At 37.6% G+C, this 20,986-nt stretch overlaps 1 long non-coding RNA gene across 2 annotated transcripts; it reads right to left on the bottom strand.

Moving 5' to 3' along the window:
• Positions 1 to 555: 555 nt before the first annotated feature.
• Positions 556 to 19,744, bottom strand: LOC110872342. 2 transcript variants are annotated; one of them, XR_002554391.2, is made up of 3 exons: positions 19,666 to 19,744; positions 19,079 to 19,214; positions 556 to 799 (listed from the first exon to the last, which is right to left on the bottom strand). It is a non-coding gene; the product is annotated as an uncharacterized LOC110872342 (long non-coding RNA). The 2 variants fall into 2 exon arrangements; XR_002554390.2 differs by lacking the exon at positions 556 to 799 and adding an exon at positions 14,401 to 14,774.
• Between the last annotated feature and the right edge of the window lie 1,242 nt (positions 19,745 to 20,986).

The following is a 20,986-nucleotide window of genomic DNA, read 5'->3' as shown; positions in this document are numbered from 1 at the left end:
ACTTTTGGACGATGAACACAATTTCTAGCAATGTGTCCAGGAATTCCACAGTTGAAACAAGTTTGTCTCTTCACTGTCTGGAGATTCGGAGTGCTAGCAACATTATCTGATTTGATGGGTCTAGATGAACGAGCTTGCTTAGGTTGCTTTGCTTGTGATCCATGTGCCTTTTCTGATTGTTTCTGTACCTGTTGATCAGAACTAGCAGAAGCATGAGAAACATTTACTTGTGACTTTTCATTCAATGTGACCACCTCTTCCTTTTCAAAATCTGGTTCAGTTTTAATTTCAGAAGATGTAGAAGTTTCATCAACACGTGTTTCATCAACACACGTATCATGTGAATCTACTTGTGGTTTACTTTCAGCTACGGTTTCCAATGGGTTCCCACTAGATTCAACATTAGGGACACCCACTGAGACAGATTCAGAAGAGGAATCAGAATACTCTTGAGAAGGATTTTCAGTGGTTTCACTGAATTTGTCCTGAGGGACCTCACCTGTAACACTGTCATCAACTGAAACATTAGAAACGTTAGAATCAGACACATTATCAGAAAAACAAGCATCACCACAATTATTATTTAAGTTATCCACACACACATCATTATCAGTCTCGCCCAAAACAACAGGCTCACACGACGAAACATAAGCAGAAAACGACGCAAACAAAGAATTAGTAAAAGCAATGTCTGACTCAGTTGGTTCAGAATAACGTTCAAAATACGGTTCAGAAACATTTGAAATAATGACCGGTTCACTCCCATGAACATCACCACACTTTACTTCAGAGCTATCATCTGCACATGAAGATGAAACATTAGGATCAATTGTGCCTTTGGGAACAAAATTCAATGGAATAGACTTTTGTGGCTCAACATGTCTGTCATGAACAGACGACTTGTTGTTTTTCGAACCATAAGTCATTTTACTTTCGTTCAGGATCTCCTCCTCAGTCATTGGTAAATAAGTGTAATTATCATTGTACGGAGGAGGAGTCTGATTATAACCCAATCCCGACCCTTTCTTTTTAGAATATGCTAATTGTTGATCACACAGATTTTTGACTAATTTACTGGAGGAATCGAATTTTTTAATGTTTAACTGATTAATTTGGTATTTATCCCTAACATTCTCCAGTTCTTTAGTCACCTCACACAGTTTTTCTTTGACTATGATGAGTTGGGCCGTAGCTACACTAACATCGTCCTTGAGTTGAACAATGTCCTTACGCTGAGCTTCGATTTTCTCTTTGAAAAGTTTTTCGTTTTTCGTTAAAGTGAAATTTTTCCTTTTAATTTCATTGTAGTCTTCGATTAACTCAGCGTTTTGTATCCTATAAGCCTCAACCCTTCCTCGGCACTCAGGAGTGCAAAAGACAGAAAGTATGTCTTCTTTAGTGATGAATGTCATAATTTCAGAGGGTAGTTGACACTTTTGATCTTCTCCTCAAAACACAAACCAACGAGAACCCGTGTACTCGCTAAATCAAACACTTTGCACGCAATCGAACGAACCCGCTTTCGAAACCGTACCTCAAAACTTGTCAAAACGGTTATCACAAACAAAAACCTTTTTTTTTATAATTTTTTTTTTATTTTTTTATTTATTTTTTTATTTTTTTTATAGACTAAACCCCCTTTTTTTTTAATTAATAAATTAATAAAATAAAATAAAATAACTAAACTATTATTATTATTATTATTATTATTAAATTAAAAACCTAATGATTGCCTAATGATTACTAAATGATTATTAAATAAGATTATTATAACTCTTATTATTATATTACACAGAAAACAAAGTCCATGTCTTCTTGTTCGATAAAAACCGACCGAAAACCTAAAGATGTTGTCTTCTTCGTTTAACGTTGCCGAACCAAAAGAAAACCTAATTTCAAAAGAAATGAGGCATATCGATTACACAACGCTGAAAGAGATGATGATGTCGAGACGAACAGGTGTGACTCGTAACCAGAAACGTGAAAGGAGACGAAGTACAGATCGGAGAAGACAACCGGAGGTGATCGGAAATATGATGATTCACGGTGGTCGTTTCACAGTGATCGGAATATTGTTGCTGGCAACGATGGTGATCGGTGAGAGAGGATGATGAACGATGGTTGCGATTCGGAACGGAATGACTCGAGACCGATGAAGTTTGAGAACCCGAAACCGTATCGATGATGTGAACGGACGTGATGAATGGAGATGATGAACTGTAATTACCGATGAACAACCTGCTTCCAATGTTTTACGGTGAAGACGATTAAGGATGTTGATTGCGACTGGTGTTGAACTCGGTTGCGACTCGTAATGGTGATTGCGAGTCGGATATGTGGTCGGAAAAGATGGAGGATGATGATGGAGGTTGGAGGTTGCGACTCGGTGAAGGTGGAGGTGATTGCGACTCGGTAACTCGGTTGCGACTCGGAACAGGATTGCGACTCGTAATGGTGGTTGCGGCTAGTCCTGAGCAGAAAGAAGTGCTGATGATGATGAAGAGTGATGAACGTGACGAGTCGTAATGGTGGTTGCGGCTTGTCCTGAGCAGAGAGGTTGCGACTCAAACAGTGATGACTCGAGATCTTTTATGAAGTTGAAAAACAGGATTTGGTCAACCAAGAAATTCCTTTTTGAAAATATCTTTTAGAAACAACTTGTTCCGAAACTGTTGGAAATTATTCAAACATTTAAAATGTTATCAAAATTAGAATATATTTCCAAATCAGTTTAATAGGAAAATTTAATCCTTTAACACCAAAAAAAAATCGAAACACCAAAATATGGCTATTTTTCAATAAAAACTTGATGAACACTTCGAATACCGCGAAGAACACGAAGAACACCAACTCAAAAATTACGAAAATCTTGAATATTTGATATCACACCGAGCCTAGAAATAGGTTCTAATAGCTCTGATACCACTTGTAAGTCCCGTGAAACGGATCTTTCAATGATATCAAACCTGATCTTGTGAGAGTGCGGAAACCAAACACAAGATCATTCAAGATTAAATCGAAAAATACGAAAAGCAAGAACAAAACCGAATCACCTTTAAACACTTGCACACGATTCTATTACTTGAAAAGCAAAACCGTCTGGTACAAGTGTTCACAACCAAAACGAATTCTCTAGCTCTCTCTCTAGGAAATCTGTACCTGTGAATATCCAACCCTAAAACAAGTTAGAAACTTGTTTATATACATACCTAAGCCCACTTCCCTACATGGGCTCCCCTTGGGCCTGCTTGGCCCACATGGCCTAAAGCTTGGCCCAAGTGACCTATAAAGGTCCAAAACCTAATATAAACTAACCCGGTAAAGCCCAGTTCGTAACCATAGCCCGTTGGATTAATTTGATGCGTCAGTCTCACACTTTAGGGCCTAACATGCATCTATCTTTGTCTAACACACTGCATGGGTATATATAACCATACACAGCAGGTCTGGTCGAAGGATCATTCAGAATGACCGAAATATCATCTGTCGATCACAAAGCCCTCGAAGGATCTATATTTACCTCGAAGGATGGTATATCCTTCGAGGTTCAACAGTATCCTTCGTTGGACATCTTTCGAGCTCATCGAAGGATAGACATAATCCTTCGATGGCCCATCTTTCGACTCAGACACTTTACAAACATATTCCTAACTGTTGGTCCAAGTCAAACCAGGAGGACGGTTGACTTGGTCAACTTACAGGACTGACAAGGACATCGTTTACATCGTGACTGAATACAGACAAAGTACAGACACAAGTGCACCAACAAACTCCCCCTTGGCTGTAGCTTTGTCTCGATCTTCGATGTTTGCAGATTTGTCTCGATCTTGATCATCTTTGATCTTCATGTCTTCAAGACTCTGATGTCCTTTCAAGTCTTCAATGTCGGAGGATCTTCAAAGTCTTCACGTCTTGAAAGCAGAGAGTGTATCAACAAACTACCCGTATCATGTAGGAAGTGTGTTGACAAACTCCCCCTTAACATAAGCTCCCCCTTGAGTTATGCTCGTGAAATACTTGATCTTTATGAAGTGAGATCCTTGTGGTGTTGATGATGGTCAGCGGCAACTCGATCAACTTCATCTCTTGACTGCCTTCACGTCGTGTCTTCATTCCGAAGCTTGTCGTCGACTATGTTCTCCTTGCCTTTAGAATCTGCACATGCAAGAAATCTAAACGCGTAATGAGAACAACTGCTTGGAATATAGTTAACATAAACAACTAACACACGTATGACCATGTTTCAATCAAACACCGTCCGACAGTTTGAAAGTTTAATAAATTTATCAATTTTAAATTCTAACTTTCAAAATTTGCAAATTTCGACCATTTATGAAGATTTAGTCAATTCGGTTTTCGTTCAGGTTTCAGGTAACGAAGACTCGAGTTCCAACATCGTACGATCGAAAATAAAGCGGAAATAAAATCTTTTTGGTATTTTTGAATTTTTCAAATGTAAAGACTGCAAGTAGTAAATAAATATATACAGACATTCTTTTTGCGAGTTTCGAGGGTAAGAGAATCATATCAGTGTACGGTCATGCCAAACGCTCCTGTTGTTCAGTTAGTTAACATTAAGATAAGCATCCTATAACAATTATCGATATTATTGTCCACTTAAGCTCAACTTATCAGATGTAATCATGGCGAGGGGATACGTTAAGGTATGATTTATACTTACCGACCGGTGTTCATCCACATCACGACACATTCCCGTATCAAGGTATGCACGAGGGTTCATCTTACCGGTGAGTATGCCGATTATCATCTGTTTGACCGTATATGATGTGAGATTCTCACTTATTTTGAATTGAAAACAAACCCTATGTGATATAATCACTTATTGATGAGGAACTTGATTTTCATATGCATGAGGGCACAGGAGCAAGTCCGTGAACAGGTCAGTACTTCCGTACAGCAGAGAGACGAACTTGACTCCCGGATAAATGTGATATATTATCACTTATTCGATTTGGACATGTGATTGTTTATCACTTATTGAGGTCGAATGCAGTATGCAGTATGTAATATGTACACGTATGTATAGTATCATGGAAGATCTAGACTTGCGTCCCCGTTATTTTTCGGTAAAAGAAACAACCATGATACCCAGATGATAAGCAGCATAAAGACCGAATATCTCAGAACCTCGGCAATCTATCAAACGAAATTTCGGTACTAAGACCATATGCCAATGAATGGTTCCCACCTGGTCTTCAGTCGATTAAGATTTATATCACCCTGCACACTTTAAAATGATTGTGAGCCTACCGATACATCTTATATAGAGCTGCTTATCATTTTTCATTTAAGGTTTAAAGAGGTTTGTATAGACCACTGATGTACTATCATTTTCTCTTTTGCTCGCCAGGAAACTCATTTTTGTTTTTCTATTGTTTTTGTGTTTTTGAATTTTTTCGATGTTTTTGGATTTTCCGATTTTTGGATTTACTCCCCCTAAAATCAATAAACTAAGAGAAATTTAAAACACAAAGATATTTACAAAAATGATTTTCCGATGTTGGTTTACTCTTGCTTGACCTTAATGCCGTTTACCAATAATAAAAAGTCAAATCTTGATTTGTCAAATGCTTTGGTAAAAAGGTCGGCACGTTGGTCATCGGTGTGGACCTTAACAACATCGATTAGCCTTTTCTCAAAGCAATCACGTATGAAGTGATATTTGATTTCGATGTGTTTGGTCTTTGAGTGCTGCACAGGATTTCTAGTGATATCTAAAGCAGCAGAATTATCAACGTAAATAGGAGTAGTTAGGAATTCAAAACCGTAGTCGCGCAATTGTTGTTGGATCCAAAGAACTTGGGAGCAACAACTTGAGGCAGCAATGTATTCAGCTTCGCATGTTGATGTAGCGACGCATGTCTGCTTCTTGCACTGCCATGTGACTAGGCGATTTCCTAAAAACTGACATCCAGCCGTTGTGGATTTGCCGTCGATTTTGCATCCGCCAAAATCAGAATCACTGAAAGCGACCAATTCAAAGTTATTATCCCTAAGGTACCACAGACCGGTGTCCGGGTAAGCCTTCAAATAACGAAAAATCCTTTTAACAGCTGCAAGATGTGAGGCCTTCGGGTTAACTTGATATCTGGCAAGCAGGCACGTTGGGTACATTATGTCTGGCCTTGATGCTGTGAGGTACATAAGAGATCCGATCATTGCGCGATAGTTTGAGGGGCTAACAGCTTCACCCTTCAAGTCTGGAGTAATTCCGTGATTAGTTGGCAATGGGGTACCAATGGGCGTTGCATCAGACATCTGGAACCGGCTCAAGATGTCGCCAACATATTTAGTCTGATGGATGAATATCCCAGACTCAGTTTGTTGCACTTGTAGGCCCAAGAAGAAGGTCATTTCCCCCATAGCACTCATCTCGAATTTATCCTGCATAATGCGCTCGAAATTCCTACACAAGACATCATTAGTAGAACCAAAAATAATATCATCAACGTATACCTGTACCAGAAGAAGATCTCCATCTTGTTCTTTGATGAAAAGAGTACAGTCGATAAGACCTCTACGAAAACCGTTCTCCAGCAGATAGTGAGATAAGGTTGCATACCAAGCTCGTGGTGCTTGATGAAGACCATATAGAGCTTTGTTGAGCAACCAAACCCGATCGGGATGGATAGGATCTTCAAAACCTGGAGGCTGTTCGACATACACCTCTTCTTCAACCACACCATGTAAAAATGCACTTTTGACGTCCATCTGGTAAACTTTGAATCCTTTGAATGAGGCATAAGCCAGAAAGATTCGAATAGCTTCCAGACGTGCAACAGGTGCATAGACTTCGTTGTAGTCGATCCCTTCAATCTGACGAAAACCTTGAACGACTAAACGAGCTTTGTTCCGGATAACAACTCCGCGGTCATCCTTTTTGCATTTGAAAACCCAACGGGTACCAATCTTCTTGTATCCAGCAGGTTTCTCTACGAGTTTCCAGACACCCAGCTTCTGGAATTGTTGCAGTTCTTCCTGCATTGCTTCAACCCAAGAGTTATCTTTCAAGGCTTCTTTCCAAGTTCTTGGCTCTTCCTGTGAAACATAACACGCGAAAGACCAATTGTTTTGTTGCCCGGATTCTCGAATAGCCGCATACAAGCCTGCATTGTTGTTGTTTCGCAACATGTTTCTTGTTTGAATGCCACTTTGCACATTTCCTATGATGTTTTGTTGAGGATGGGTATTATGAATCCTTGTTTCAGGATTTTCTCGAACTGGAATATTTTTACCCAGGTTGTTAAGATTAAGATCAACAACCAAATCAAGGCCCGGAATTGACGAAGAGGATGATGCAGTAGCCTCAGCTGTTCTATGGGCATCCACTGGAGGAGTACCCTCTAAAGTACCATGAACTGCTGTTGTTGGGGCTTCTTGATCTGCATCTAGAAATTCATCATCCTCTGAAGATTCGTTCAATTCGTTTGCATCATGAAAATCCTCGTTGTTGAGAGTATTACTGTTCACTGAAGAAGATGGTTCTTGATTAACAAGAATTGGACGAACCACCGGTGAAACTGTTGCATTGTCACTCTCGAAAAACATCCTTGCCGCAGCACTTTCTTCAACGGCTTCAACATTGATCGAATTGAAAAAATCATCGTACTCAAACATCCAAGGTTGACCCGGACATTTGACTGGCAAAGTGTGCCTTTGTACTCTGACCTCAGACCATTCCTCGACCCTTTTAGTCTCTAGATTCCAGACTCGTAAGTTAGGGGTGGCATACCCAAGAAAGTATCCATCAATTGCTTTTGCCCCAAACTTTCCATTAGGATCGATGATTGTGCATGGAGCTCCAAACGGTTCAAGATAAGACAAATCTGGTTTCTGTTTTTGAAGAAGCTCAAAGCAGGTCTTGTTGTGCCTTTTGACTGTAAGGACTCGGTTCAATGTGTAACATGCAGAGGCCACAGCTTCAGTCCAGAATGGAATGGGCAACTGCGACTCTACCAACATTGTCCTAGCAGTCTCGATCAATGTGTGGTTCTTACGTTCAGCGACGCCATTCTGTTGAGGAGTATAAGCTGCACTAAACTCATGAAGAATACCCTTTGAAGTGCAAAACTCCGTCATGGCATGATTTTTAAATTCAGTACCATTGTCGCTACGTATCCGCCTAACCTTCAATTTATACAAATTCTCAATCTGAATGATCAAGTTTTTGATAATACCAAAGGTTTCACTCTTGTGAGCCATGAACGCTACCCAAGAAAATCTTGAATAATCATCAGTTATCACGAGGCAGTATTGATCACCCCGAATGCTCTTGTGCTTGACAGGACCGAACAAATCCATGTGCAAACGTTCAAGAGGAACTGCCACCGTGTTGATCTTCTTTGTAGGGTGCTTCTTCTTCGTTTGCTTTCCTTTCTGGCACGAAACACAGACGTCTTGAAAATGGAAATTTTTGAGAGGAACACCATTCACCAATTCATTTGATACCAAATGATTCATTTTGCGTAAGTGAATGTGACCCATTCGTCTGTGCCAAGAGATAGTGTCCTTTTCTCTGGCTTTGGAAACGAAACAAGTTGCTTGTGCAGACGTAGTAATAGCTTGGCTCATATCAAGGACGTACAAATCATTTATCCTTGGAGCTGACAAGAGAATCCATTCTTTTGGAATTTTAAAGCCGGGCTTTAGCACATAAAATCCATTAACCATCAAAGTGTACTGAGAACTGCTTGTCACAGATTTGAGAAACACTAAGAAGATTGTGATCAAGTTGTTTCACAAAGTTGATCTTGTCAAAGCTGACAATCCCGTTGGATATCATTCCTTCACCCGTAATATATCCACCTTTATCTCCAGCAAAAGCAATATACCCTCCTCTAACAGATTTGACGTCGTAGAGAAGCTTCATGTCGCCTGTCATGTGCCTGGATGCCCCACTATCAACAATCCAATGACTACTGATAGTTCCTCCTGGAACACCCTGCACATGAACTCAAAATGATTAGTTGGAGATGGGGACCCAAGCCATTGTGGTCTTGGGTCTTCCATTTTCATCAATGACAATAACTTCTTGTCTTTGATGGTTGGTGAATTGTGATGTTCCCCCTGATTCAGTAACCGTTTTAGGTTTCCATGTCTGTTTTGTTTTACCAGTGTCTTTCTTTAAAATTTTAACTTCATGGTTGTCTGAAGTTCTTGAATTTTCTGGTTTGACAGAAACAGATGATTTGTTAACCACATCGGTTTTAATTGCCTTTTCAATTTTCTTGACCTGTTGGCGTTTTTGTTTCTTTTCCCTTTCTTTTACAAGGCGGGGATCTTGCTTTACAGAAACAGATTGCTTACGGTCAGTTTGGTCACGGGGAACATCAACTTTTCCTTTTTGTTTATGAAGATATGGACAATTTCGAATTATATGTCCAATTGTTCCACACTCAAAACATGATCTTCGTTCAACAAACCCCGAAGTATCATGTGATTGCTTAGCCGATGATGTTGAACTTTGTGAACCCGAGGTACTAGGCTTTGAACTGTTTTGTTCATTTCTTTTCAAAACAGTAGCTTTCTTGACAAAATCTAAGTTAGATTTATTTTCAAACGTTTCAATTTTGTCCGTTCCCGTCGATTTCACAAAGGTTACATTCTTGTTTTTCTTCTGATTCGGCTTCTTTTGAGCTTGAGCCGGTGATTTTCCCTTTGGCTTGGCGTAATTTTGCTGTTTCTGCACTGTTGGTAATTTCTTGTTGCCAAATTGTTTTCGAATTTCGTCCTTTGGAATAGGAGGACACTGTGTAACTGTAACACGTGGTCCTGTCTTTCCCAAAAACTTACTAGTCGAATTCTCAAAGACTTTACTGATTAAGGATTGATTAACATTCTTAATAGGAAAATCTTTGTCTGAATAAATCTTATCATCACCAACAAGAGTGTACAGCAAGTTTACACTCTCCGACTCGTTTTCAGACGAGGACTCGATTGCAACAGTCTTAGCGGGTTTTGCAGGAGGATCACATAGAATATGATTCTCAAGAGGTATGTCCTCTTTTTTGGCTACCGCATCAGACTTTGCTGAATCAGTATCATCAGATTCATCATCAGAAGAATCAGCATCCTCAATCACAACTGGAGGATCCTGATTCTGTTCAGCAGTTACAAATGTATCTGCTGACACATCTGAATCTGAGGATACTTCTTTCTGGTATCCGAGTCCTGCTGCAAACTCTTTCACATCTAGAGGCACAGATGGTTCAAAGAACACCCTGTCCTCCTCATCCGGCATGGCATCATAATTATGTCTCACTGGTGGTGGACAATTCTTATAGCCTATGCACGTGACGTCCCTTTTCTCCTTTTGCACATCAATGATGTGATCCAACACATAGCTAGAACTCAAATAACTATCTAACTTGAGTTGGATTGCCTCACTTTCCGTTTTTACACAAGCCATTTCTTTTTGCATTGTCTCAAGACGAGATATATACAAATTAATGTCCGTTTGTTTTCTGGAAACCATTTTAGTTAGTTCGGTTTTATCTTTATTTAATTTCTCGATTACCGACTTAAATTCCTTTTCATGGTTTTCGTAAAACATGTTGGCTTCCGTGCATTTGGAAAGGTCCACAGTCAATTTCTGATTGTGGATAAAAGTCACATCATACTTTTCTTGCAAAGCTTCGTGCTTACTTTGCAAGTCACTCAAATTCTCATTCAATTTAGTATGTTTGTCTTGCAAGTCAAACAAACTAGCTTGTAAAGCATCATGTTTGCCTTGCAACTCAGACATACTTTTCTCTAAATCAGCACATCTAGCATGCAATCTATCACATTCATCACAATTATCAACAGTGGGTTCATCGACACATACCTGACTTGATGAACCGTCGACATTAGCCATAAAGGCTGAATGGAGAGAAGACGAAGCATAAGCAGCTTGATCCACCAGAATAGATCTTCTTTGAGTCTCTGCTGCAGCTTCTCCCAAAAGTTCATCAATATCTGCATTGATTGCTGCATTTGATGTCTCACCCACATGATCATCGCCCGAACTTGAGGATTCTTCATCAACACTCCTGCTGTACCCAGAAGAGTCTTCATCTTCAGAAGATTCACCACCACTGGCGGAAGATTCTCCACCACTGGTGTGAACTACATTCTTCACAACTTGAGCAAAACATGCTGTTCCATCGGGAGCATCACCACCCAACTGGATTGACCAGTCACAACCTTCATCCACCTGAACCGCAAGTGCCCGGTTGGTTTGGTTGTTGACAGGCACCAATGTACGCTCATTGTTTCTGTTCTGCTGGTTGCCTTGATTTCTGAAGGGGTTTTGGTTCCCGTGCTGAGCTGGCTTTGTACATTCCCTCTTAAAGTGACCCCGTTCACCACAGTTGAAGCACTTCACTGCCTGTTTATCGAACCCATACTTGGTGTCTCTCTTACTCTCCAAGCTGGTTCTGCCAGTACTTTCCATCCAATCCTTTGCCCTTCTCACAGCACTAGCAAAGGCCCACTTGATATCCATCAAGTCCATCTCTTCTTTATCAATCTGCCGATAATCTTCTTGTGTCAGATTAATGTTGCCAATCTGACCTTCTATTAACCCGCAGTACGCGCTCACTACAGTGTTAAGCAGCTCCATGTGTTCCTTAGCTACTTCTACACTGACTTTTGAGAAGCTTGAAGTGTCGAGCTGTACTGTATTTGGTTTTGATTGTTGACCAGCAGATGATGTTCCTCCATAACACGCACGTTGTTGTTGAGCAGGAGGAGGAGGAGGTGGTTGTATTGGATTTCCATACATGTCTGTGGTGGGAGGTGGCTTAACAGGAACTTGCACCGGATTGCCATACATATCCGTGCTTGTGACAAATGCCGTTTGTAATGGAGCATGTGGACCTGTTCTTGCAGACGAAGTACTGGAAGTTCCATAATACATTTCTGTATTTTGTGGCAGTGGAACTCTCTTCGCCTTTAATGTTTCCTCCTGATCCTTGTTTTCCAAAAGCTGCACGAAGTCGTTGATATTTTTAGTTCTCAACACTCCGTTATACTTCAGGATTTCCAAGAAACTGCTCCATTGGGGAGGCAAAGCATCAGCAAACTTCTTCACCACTTCTGCTTGAGTTGTAGCTACACCAAAATTATTCAACTCAGTAAGCAAATGATAAAACCGGCTTGTCATGTCTCCCAAAGACTCCTTATCCATGCACGTGAAACAGTCAAATTCTTTCTTGAGCAGATCATGACGCAATTGACGTGTTGCTTCATTCCCTACTCCTCTGGTTTTTAACCCGTCCCACAACTACTTAGTTGTCTTGAAGCTGACAAACTGGTGGTAGATATCCTTGCTTAACGCCTGAGTGAGAATGGCGTATGCTTTCTTTTCCAGATCATACGTTTTCTTTTGATCTTCAGGAAGATCGGCAAACGTAGCAGTATCTGAAGCAGCAACTTCTATAGCTTGATCGAAATCTGTGGTGAAACGTATCCACAACTCGGTGTTTTGACCAAGAACGTATGTACGGAATCTATCAACCCAGCCTGGATATTCATTTAAATGCATCAACTTCGGGGGTCGATTCAAACTTCCGGTTTCACTTTCGCTCAATAAGATACTTTGGATGCTCGGAGTTTGATTCGATACTAATGCCCATTGACTTGATGATATGGCATTTTCTTGTGAAGATGTTGATACCGGAGACTCGGCCCATGAAGGTGATAGACTTGTGTACGTGTACTTTCCACTATCGGGAGCCGGTGTACCCCACCATGAGGGAGTGGAACCTGAACTTGTATATTTTCCACTGTCTGGAGCTGGATTCCACCAATTCGGATTCATGATTGATAAGAAAAATAAATGCTAAATGAATATTCCGAAAGATCACACACAGCCGAAGGATCCTGGTTCGAAAGATCTGAAAAACAGAAACTTGTTAACAATAAACAGACCACAAACGAAAGATCAACACTTGTTCGAATGATCAACAGTGGTCGAAAGATCACTGTTGACTTTCGAGCAATGGTTTCGAAAGATTCAAAATTTCGAAAGATTCACACTTGAAAGATCCTTATCTTTCGAGATAAATCCTTATCTTTCGAAATAAATCCTTATCTTTCGAACAACTATCTTTCGACTAGATTCCAGAAACGAAAGATAATGCTTAGACTTCGAAAGACTACTCGAAAGATGCTTATCTATCGAGCTGTCTTTGATCGAAAGATGGTCTTTCGAGGTCAAAGGATATCTTTCGAAATGCTCACTGACACACTGACACTGATGTGAAAGGTTGGTGAAAAGGTGATGGGTTGGTGAAGGTCAACTTTACGCAAAAGGTATGGTCAGACTGTACCTTCTTACCAACTCAGAATTTTCAAACAAAAATTACCCAAAATGGAAATCCTTATCCAGAACCAGTCACCGGAATTATGACCGGAGTTTGGCCGGAAATCACCAAAACACTTAAAAACAAGTTTTTAAGTTACCCAACCCGCTTATGAACACTGCCGGTTAGTTTAGAACACGTTTTTCAGTTTAAAAATGCAGGAAAACCACCAAAAACGGGTGCTAAACCAAGTGTCCAAACACACCAAGAACTTGAACAAACCCGGTTTTAAACAAGGTAAAGAGCCTTAGCTCTGATACCACTTGTAGGTCCCTCTCGGAGGATGAGGTTCAACCTTAACCTTGTTATACTAACCCACTAGCAAGTGCGGAATCCAAGCTAGTGAGCAAACCGGGATGAAACAAGCACAAACACAAACACACAAAGATTCACCGATTAACACCACTTGTATTAATGCGAATGAAAGGTTCCGGTTACAAGCACAATGTTCACAAATGTGTTTTGCAAACTCTCAAAGTGTGTGTGTGTGTTTCGGACAGAATGCTCTCAAGTATCTCTCTATCCTTCTGTGTGCATCTATCTTTGTCTAACACACTGCATGGGTATATATACCCATACACAGCAGGTCTGGTCGAAGGATCATTCAGAATGACCGAAAGATCATCTGTCGATCACAAAGCCCTCGAAGGATCTATATTTACCTCGAAGGATGGTATATCCTTCGAGGTTCAACAGTATCCTTCGTTGGACATCTTTCGAGCTCATCGAAGGATAGACATAATCCTTCGATGGCCCATCTTTCGACTCAGACACTTTACAAACATATTCCTAACTGTTGGTCCAAGTCAAACCAGGAGGACGGTTGACTTGGTCAACTTACAGGAGTGACAAGGACATCGTTTACATCGTGACTGAATACAGACAAAGTACAGACACAAGTGCACCAACAACATGTTATAGAATCCCATTGCTTCTAAATTCGGCACATCCCTTTCAAGAGTATTTAAATCTAGATTTGCGTGTGTTGTCGAATTATAGCCTGACGAATACATGTTATCTAACACCATGCGTCTACAACCATAATCATCATCATCAAGTTCCCTCATAGTAGAAGATTGTCCTACCACACAGACGGAAGTTTCACCATGCTCATACAATGTGTAGTAATCAAGCATGGAACCCTTTTTAACAAGTGTTCTTGAACAGTTTCTCTATCTAAGTAGATGGAATTTTGACATCTTAAACAAGGGCATCTGATGTTAGGTACTATCTTACGACGCTTAGTCACCCTTCGATCCACAATTGAATCTTTAGAAAAGACGAAGTATAACCACTTATTCAAATTGTCATAGTATTCCTTATTAATAAATCCATCACTATTGGTCATTTTATACATCCATGCTCGATCAGTATACCACTCCATGACCAATAAAATCAATGCACGTCCTAAAACATGAGGATGAGAAACTCAGCAGCAATAAAACAATAAAAAAGACACAAATAGTTTAAAACATCAAAAAAAGACACAAATAGTTTCTAATTTATAGCATATTAAACAACTTAAACAGGTTCTACATAGCATAAACAACAAATTAAACAAGTTCTATATAGCAAACATAATCTTAACAGATTCTATACAAGTGTCTTTCTAATCAATCTTAAGAACTAAGGATATATTTCCTAAAAAACTAAGAAGTAATCATCAATAATAAGTTGAGCAGTCAAAAAATCAATAATTAATAAACTGAACTAAGCATCTAAATTATAAGGTGAGCAATAATACACTGATACAGATTAAACAAAGTCAATAAACTGATAGATTGATAATCACTAATCATCAATAATAAACTGAGCAATCAAAATCTTTAAACTGATAATCATTAAAACACCAGATCGATTAAACAAAGTAGAAAAAAAAACTAACCTGAAAGATGAGCAATACAGATTAAACAGAGAATATAGAGAAAATCGACAACAATAATAAAAGAATAAACAGCAGTGATTTTGGTTTTTGATTGTGATTTGCGATTGAAAAAGATAATGCAAAAGTAAACCCTACTTCTTGATTAGTTATAGATAATTTATAAACTAAATAATTATTTATAACATATTAAACATGATTAAGTGTTTATTGTATAAACTGAATAATTATTTGTAACATATTAAACATGATTAAGTGTTAATTGCATATAACTAAATAGATATTATATATGCAAATGAACTAGTTTTATGCCCTGTCCGTATTGCGGGCCGCTAGACCGAATATTTCTCTACCACTTAAAACAAAACACTATCATAGCTTTTCTAGATAAAAAAAAAACTAAAATAATGGAAAGACTATAATTTTTAGCTGGGGCAAAACTGAAATTTGTCAAAACAATGAGCGAGTGCAAGGCAGCTGCCTGACACGAATATAAATTATATCGAGTCAACCAATTAAAATAAAACACAATCATAGTTTTGCTAAAAAAACTAAAACGATGGGAAGGCCGTAATTTCAAACTGGGGGCAAAATCATAATTTTTAACTGGGGTAAGATTGTAATTTGTCAAAATCTAAAACAGTGGCAAGAATGTCAGTTAGAATTAGGGGCAAAATCTTAATTTTGAAAAGGGGAAAATCGTAATTTTAAACTGTGGGTAAAATTGTAACTTGTCCGGGCCAATGTGGGAGTGACGGGCAGCTGCTTGGCATTGTTCCCCCTCATGGTCTTTGTAGTATACTAGGCGTTGTGGGGCGCTCGGCCAAATATTTCTCTACCAATTAAAACAAAACACTATCAAAGTTTTGCTGGAAAAAAAAACGAAACAATGAAAAGCCTATAATTCTGAACTGGGGATAAGTCACAAGTTCAACTGGGGTATAATCATAATTTGTCAAAAGCTACAACGATGACAACATTGTAATTTTGATTGGGGGAAAAATCGTAAATTTGACTAGGGTAAAATCATAATTTGTCGAAATCTTCAACGATGGTAAGACTGTAATTTTGAACTGAGGGGCAAATCGTAATTCTAAGCTGGGGTAAAATCGTACTTTGTTCGGGCCAATGGATTGTGTATATTAACGGGGTCCAAATCGTAATTCTAAGCTGGGGAGGGGAATAGTGCTAGGCAACTGCCTGACACTTCTCCATTGACCCGAACAAATTATGATTTTACCCTAACTTAGATTACGATTTGGACCCCAGTTAATATACAAAATCCATGGATTTTAAATATTTATTAAATGAGTGCAAATAATATGAAAACATTATAGAAATCAATTACCAGAACGATCTAATATGTTTAACTAGAGATGAGTTCGGTGTCAACTTGTACTGAAAATCCCAAGAATGGACACTGGTACCGAAAAACCTGGTACGGTACCGGTATTTGAGTGGTAAAACTGACAAATACTGGTACCGTACCAAACCGGTACCAAAAACGTCAAAAGTCGGTACCAAATACATTCGGTACCGGTAACTAGCACCATTTGCTCATCCCTATGGTTAATCCCTATGCATAATTTAGTACGTATTATTTGTATTATTTGTATGAGATGGCTATATTGAATGTATTTATGTTTACATCAGTCCGTGTAAAATTGACTTTTTTTAACTATTTTAAGTAATTAATATTTTTTTTCTTTTAATTTTTCTATTGTATATATTATTAATTATTTTTTAATATTTCTTTTGTCCATTTTTTCTTATGGATTTTCTAATGCATCTTTTTTATTGTTTTTTGAATATTTATTTTGTTAGTTTTGCTATGGATTTTGCTACCACTGTTATTAATTAATTTTAACTTTTTTTTTTGTTTTTGCAGCGTATTTTGCTATGGATGTTTCGATGGATATTAGAAAATTATTTTTTGAATATTTTCTTTTTCTTATTTTGCAATGAATTTTTCTATGGATTTACTACAGATTTTGCTACGTTAGTTTTAAGAATTTTTCTAGATTTTGCAACCAATTTCTCTACGGACTCTATTTACTTACCGATTTTGCTATCGTTTTTTTAAACCTCAGTTAGTTAGTTTTTAAATATTTATTTTCATAATTTAGCTAAGGACTTTGCTACCAATTTTAGTAAGTTTTTTTTATTATATTTATTTTCACAATTTTGCTACAGATTTTATTTTAATTTTTTTAGTTTATTTCTAAATACTTATTTTCATGGTTTTGCTACGGATTTTGCTATCGGTTTTGCTACATTATATGTTTTATATTAACTTCACCGATTTTGCTACGGATTTGCTATGAGTTTTGCTTAGAAATTTATTTGCGACGGAAGTTCGTAGCTAATCCGTATCTAATTCGTAGCAAAATGTGTTCGTAGCTAATCCGTAGCTAACTCGTAGCAAAATTTCATAGAAAATGCCTCTTTTTGTAGTAGTGTCGTGCAATCATTTCCTAATTTAATACAAAATACTTAATTGGTTTAGGTAGATGAAATTACTTAATTGTCCATCATGTAAAGAGCATGTGACCATTTATTAACCAGGATTATGGATGAAATTAATCGCAGAGGCCAAAATAGTTAGATAAAGAGATGTGGGTACAGATGATAAAAAATTTCTTTCTTGGCTAATATAGTAAAAGTAATATAATCTTATGGGGTAAGGTTATTGTAAAAAAGGTTAAAAGTGTGAGAAAGGTGAGAAATATTGTGGAGATAACATGTGTCCTAAATCTAAATTAATTCAAAAGGGTAAATAAGTAATTTTATCATTAATTCAATTAATTAAAAACTTTCCATAACCGCCACATTAATTGTAGAAACTGGATTTTTTTATAAGATCTCTATAAACACCATTCAGCAAGTATATAACACCATTCAGTAAGTATATAACACCATTCAGCAAACATATTTTTTTCTCTATATAAGTATAGCAATATGGTACTCATATTAAAGATAAAAAAACGCTCGTTATTATGGTGTATTTTTTTTTAAAGTTACGTATAAAAAGTTATTGATGTTTAAAAAAGACGGGGGAAGTTACATGTGCATTAATTTTAGTTTCTTAATTTAAAAATGTTAAATTTACCTATATACCCTTAGGGGCTGTTTGGTAGCTTCTTAATGACCATTCAGATGCTACCTCTTAATGGTTTAAAACTTCTGAATGAATAAGAGGTAACCTGAAGACTGAATGATTAAGAGGTAACATCTGAATGGTAAATCATCACATCTCACATTCTTCTAACTTCTCATTGGTAAAATTCTTAATGGTTCCATTAAGAGGTAGCCTCTTAATGACCATTCAAAGGCTACCAAACAACCCCTTAATCTAGAAAATTAATATGTTTAATAGTAAACATTATTTACAATTTTGCCATTATGATCTCAACCATTAGATCAAAGATCTAATTGTGTAGATTCTTTCTTACCTTTCTCACAAAAAACCATTTTTTTACAGGAACCTCTACCTAATCAAAGGGGCCAAAATCATAATTTACTCTTTCCAATTTAATATATTATATGTCTCTACTATGTTATTAACACGCATCATGTTACAATATGTCTCCTTTTATGATGTACTTTTATAAAAACTAGAAAAAAAATTATTTATTTTTTTTACTTTTTAGACCAACGTGCTTGAGTTTTTGTTAGAATCCCTTACACCCACATCTAATTTATTAACTTTTTTATAAAGTGTTTTGTGTGTTTATGGGATGCTTATTCACCTGTCTAAAGATGACTAAAGCCATAGGTATAGAAATATTCATATAAAGTATATTATGCAATATAATGCTTTAAAACTCACATTTTAAAGCTCCAGAACACGTGATATTCATAACGTTCTTTAAGCCAATGATAGTGAATAAGACGCCATTTAAGGTTTGCTAGACAAATCCTCTTAAACCTCATGCTTGTTGATAGTGAGTAAGGCTACAGAGCATCTGCAAAGTAATTAAAGATCAGATCTCTAACGTGTTGGCCCATTATAGTTGGTGGATAGTGAGTAATGTGCAAACTTTCAAGTTTGAAGTAAAATATGAAAAGGCTACAAAATGACCAAATTTGAACTATGATAAACATTTTATAAATCAAGAAACAAAAATGAACAAGACAAAAATTATACATAAACATTTTATATATTCAGCTAGTTTTCTATCAATTTAAATGTATCTTTGATACATAATATATCTTCACTAGTTATCACATAATTGAAGCATGTTGACCTTATTCAAAATATTTAGCAATATTTACTGCCAAAATCAGACCAGATTCAAAATTATACAATAAAAAATTGAGTAAACTTATTTAAGAAATGAGAAACAAGCAAAAGAAAATATTTTAGAAATCGAGTATTCAAGTCTCAACTCAAGAAAAAAAAGTAAATAAACTTACAAATTACAATAGGAATAGCTGAGAAATGAAGTGAATGTAGATGGGTGAGAGTGAGACTAATATATAAAGTTGCTACATGTGTTTCATGTGTGGTCTCTTTCAAACATAGAGTCCTTATCATATCAGTCAAAGATATCTTCAATGTGTGGGGCCATGTTGTAGGAGGCACAAGAAAACAATTTCGTGGTATTTTCATCATCAGCATACTCATTAAATCCCACCAATAGCAAAGCTAAGGTAGGGTCTGGATGTAGATTGTAGACAGCCTTACCTCTACCCCGTAGGAATAGAGATGATGCTTCCAGTGAGAACCCCGGCTCGATAGTAGTTTTGCATCAAGCCTTGGACATAAGACACATAACACTCAACAATTAAGACAAAGGCCGATTAGTGCATCTACTCCCTTGTCTTTTGGCTATCAACGCCACCACATGATACATGATTAATTATCCCCCTCTTTTAACATTATTTTCACGAAATTAGTAAAATAACGTTAAAACTAGTGCACTTTCACTTTTCCCCCCCAAGTGCCCACACATATATACATTATATGCACATATCGCAAGCGGAGCGTTCGTATTGTATTTTGTGTTTATTTATTAACTAGAATGTATCCCGCCTCGTTGCGGCGGGCGAAGTGTGCTTTACTGTGAAGGGGATTCGTCAGGTTACATTATGTCCTTAATGAAAATTAAAACCAATCAGTTTATACATATTCATGATTTTTTTATCAGGTAACTGAGTCGAGGCAGAAGAGAGGTTAGCGGGTTAACTGGGTTTAACAGAGAAGGGAAAAAACTTGTTTGTAACTAACAATATATGCAATCAACAAACATTTAAGATCCAAACTTTCATACCATAACTTCAAGCCCTCATAGTTAATCACTAAAAGATCTGAGTCGCGGCGTGCCTTCACGCGCGTGTTACGTGCCCTACCCATGCTGAGCTGGCACGTTGTTGCGCCCCACAACTGGTGGCCTTGACAATAGTAAAAAGCAAAGTGTTTTATGAGACTTATAAAATTATAAATATTAACATACTAATGACCTTCAGATGAAGTGTTATTTTTGTCGAACAACTTTTCTAGGTTAGTTTCTTCTTTAATTACACACGAGCTAAGTAAATGTAAACTTATGTTGTTATGGATAGAAGTGTAGCAGCTTTCGTATGAGTAAATGTGTGGTTTCGAAGATCTGAGAGTCTGAACTTCAATTGTGATTTGAACGGAGCTCTTAGCATTGCTTTGTTTGTCTCTCCTTTCCTATCAGTGAGTTCTGACCCTTTTGTTCGAAATTTCTTCGTTCGTACCGAACTGCTTGCA

The sequence above is a fragment of the Helianthus annuus genome, chromosome 15, assembly GCF_002127325.2.
Source record: "Helianthus annuus cultivar XRQ/B chromosome 15, HanXRQr2.0-SUNRISE, whole genome shotgun sequence".
Lineage (NCBI taxonomy): Eukaryota > Viridiplantae > Streptophyta > Magnoliopsida > Asterales > Asteraceae > Helianthus > Helianthus annuus.
This window is presented reverse-complemented; position numbering and strand designations above follow the sequence as displayed.